The sequence below is a fragment of the Salvelinus sp. IW2-2015 genome, linkage group LG32, assembly GCF_002910315.2.
Source record: "Salvelinus sp. IW2-2015 linkage group LG32, ASM291031v2, whole genome shotgun sequence".
Taxonomy (NCBI): domain Eukaryota; kingdom Metazoa; phylum Chordata; class Actinopteri; order Salmoniformes; family Salmonidae; genus Salvelinus; species Salvelinus sp. IW2-2015.
Genome location: NC_036871.1, coordinates 32,687,957 through 32,691,475, shown reverse-complemented (window position 1 = coordinate 32,691,475; position 3,519 = coordinate 32,687,957). Strand labels below are relative to the sequence as shown.

General features: G+C 43.4%; 1 pseudogene; it reads right to left on the bottom strand.

The window, feature by feature from the left end:
- Positions 1 to 652: 652 nt before the first annotated feature.
- On the bottom strand, positions 653 to 2,019 carry LOC139023433 (somatostatin receptor type 3-like; annotated as a pseudogene).
- Between the last annotated feature and the right edge of the window lie 1,500 nt (positions 2,020 to 3,519).

The window sequence follows — 3,519 nt, the reverse complement described above, 5'->3', positions numbered from 1 at the left end:
GAGAGAAAGATTAATCACTAACCTTTGAACAACTTCATCAGATGACAGTCTTTAAACATCATGTATACAATACATTTATGTTTTGTTCGAAAATGTGCATATTTATAGCTACAAATCCTGGTTTTACATTGGTGCCATGATCATAAATGGCACCAAAACAGCCAGAATAATTACAGAGAGCAACGTGAAATACATAAATACTCATCATAAAACATTTATGAAAATACATGTGACAGCAAATGAAAGATAAACATCTTGTGAATCCAGACAATATTTCCGATTTTTTAAGTGTTTTACAGCGAAAACACAACATATATTTATGTTAGCTCACCACAATAGCCAAACACACAACGCCATTTTTTCACTGCAAACATAGCTTTCACAAAACCCACAATATAAGAAACTTCAGAGTGTTTTCTATCCAATAGTAATAATAATATGCATATCGTATGATCTAGAACAGAGTACGAGGCCGTTTAATTTGGGAACGATTTTTCCCCAAAGTGAAAACAGCGCCCCCTATTAACAAGAGGTTTTAAAGTTATAGCCTGTTAGAAGAAAAGTAATTGTGACAAACTGTGTAAGCATGTATGTAATCAAAATTGGTTGTGTAATTGCATTGTGTGTGTGCGTATGTGCTCATCTCACTGGATCAGCCTGAGTGGCAAGGTGTGCCGGGAGGAGGCGAGGAAAATGTGGTGGCAGCGCGGGGGTGATACGCGGGTGCAGGCTTCCCAAGCATTTCCTCTGACAGTAGGAGGGCATGGAGCTGACGCACCACTGGGCAAGACAACAAGAAGGAGAGGGGTGGGTTTCAGCAGGACGCTAAACACACCAACATGATGTCCGACAGAGACGCTACCTCCCAGAGTAGAGACTCCTATGTGTCGGGGAAGCAGACGAGTTGAGGTAGGAAAAGGGCAACGGGAGACACCTTCACGCCTGAATGATTGTTGGCTGATAGGCGAGGCAGCAGAGCTGACGTTGACGAATTCCAGGGTGTAGTAAGGCAGCCAGATGATGGCGAAGAACAGCGTGGAGAGGATCAGGAGCGCCGTGGCCTTCTTGTTGTGGCGGTCTGCAGTCATCGTGCCCCGGCAGCAAAGGAGGTGGTTGATGATGAGTCCAGAGTTGAGGGCAATGCAAAGGAGCAGCGCCACGTAGTAGACCAGGAAGGCTGGCACCAGGAAACCCAGCCACAGACTACATACACCCACCGTCAAAATGGATATAGCTGGGGAATGGCCATGGTGACAGAGACTAGCGAGATCACTGCCACGATGCCGGCACTAAAAGAGCGGGAGAGAGGAGAATATATAGCGGAGGTGGGTACAACTGAGTGTAGATGAGTAGTGTAATTCCATAATTCCTATACTTCCACTTCAGTGGGGCTGGTGGTGTTCTAGCAGGTGGGGCCACTATGCGGTACCTGAGCATCGACAAGGTTTCCAGACTAAATACTGGATATGCACTCCGGCCGTCAGGGAGGTGATGAAGCCCGGCAGCATATTTTACAGCATCAATTTTGAATTTGGAATGAAATTGTGAAATATGGTTACTTTCAGTCGATCTGCTTGTCCATAGAATTCAGTTGGAAGACTATTGTCCCTGGTTGGATTTCTCTTTTTATTATTTTAAATATAGGATCATTCACGTGATGCTTTTAATGTTTTCATCCATTCCGCGCAAAATAAAGGTTAGGTCATTCTCATTCAATGACCATACTATGAAGTCACACAGATACGGTCCCCTAGCTCCCAGTCCTGGGAGCTGTCGCTGAGAGGGACGCAGGGCAGGGTGAGCAGGGTGCCCAGGTTGGCCAGGCTCAGGTTGAGGAGCAGCACGGAGCTGGGCTTGGAGCGTCGCCGTGGGTTACACATCAGCACCAGCCACATAAGCAAATGACCTCCGACCCCCCACCAGGAGGGAGAGCACTCTGACCAGGAGCAGCACCAGGGAGAAGGAGATGGTGGTGTTGGTGAACACCATGTTGAAGAGCAGGTTCACTATGGCCGGCATGGTGGTGGGAGACACTGCACTATAGAGGAGGGGTGATAGGAAAGGTGGAAGGAAAGGTTATAGGAGGGGTGGAAGGAAGGGTGATAGGAGGGGTGGAAGGAGGGGTTACATCTCAAGGATGATCAATGGAAACAGGATGCACCTGAGCTCAATTTCGAGTCTCATAGCAAAGGGTCTGGATTATGATGTAAGTAAGGTTTTTCTGATTTTATTTTTATCTAAAAACCTGTTTTCGGTTTGTCTTTATGGGGTATTGTGTGTAGATTGATGAGGAACATTTTTATCAAATCCATTTTAGAATAAGGCTGTAACGTAACAAAATGTGGAAAAAGGGAAGGGGTCTGAATACTTTCCGAATGCACTGTAGATACAGTATCTTGGTGAGAAATTTCATTTGGAATGGGAAATGTCCTGGAATTAGTCTCTCCTCCTTACAATACCCCCAAAAGTTTGGAGGGCTCTCTTTACCCTACTTTAAACTCTACTTTTAGGCATTCCAGCTGAGGTCACTGACTATTTGTCTTGACTCTTCATCTGATATGCCTTAGCGGAAAATAAAGGAAGTCAAGTCACATCCAAATAAAATTCAGGATCTTCCTTCTTCTGGGATAAAGCAAAAAACGTCCTAATCTTTTATGGGATCTATTATAAAAAATAAATGGACTGTTTGGTACCAAATCAATAATTATCTGGGCACAACTTGCAATTTTAATGAGTCATCACCTTTTTGGAATAACAATTTTATTTTATCTGGCCTCATGCCCTTTACATTTCCTCATGGTCTCAGCAAGGTAGTGAAGGCCATCTTCAACATGCAAGGGCTTCTTTCCTTTCAAGGTCTGAAAGTCATATTCTCTCCCTGGTTCTTCCTGTTTTTTGTATTATATATATATTTTTTATTACTTTAGACTCCGTACAGCATTGAAAATCTACGGTGTACCATGAGACACCAAACCAAACTCCCAATCTTTATTGAATTCACTTTCATGTCCAGTGGTGTCCTCATTGTATGATAGGTTAGTAACTCATAATATAAAACATCTACTTGTTATGGAGATCTGGGAGAAGGACCTACAAAGTGCAGGGTTTGAATGGGATTGGACCACGATATGGGGCAATATTTGTACCTCTTCTAAGAGACTTGCCCATCAACTTATTAATTTCAAATTTACTCAAAGGTTTTATTTTACCCAGAGCAAAGGCTCAAAATGAAGCTTGTGGATAGTGATTTATGTAATACATGTACCCAATCTGAAGTGGGCAATTAAATGCAAAGGTTTTGGAGCTGTGTACAGGTCAAGTCTCTTAGGGTTCATGTTGTTATTGTTTTAAATTGTATTCTTGGCAGGATCCTACCGGATCCTACCATCCCTCCTCCTGCTGGATTGTTACCCTAGCATTTCCTTATCTTATCAAGAGAGGCGGATTGTTATGGCTGCATTAACAGCAGGCAAATAAACTATTCTAAGGAGTTGGTTTGAACCGGGTATTTCCCTTTGC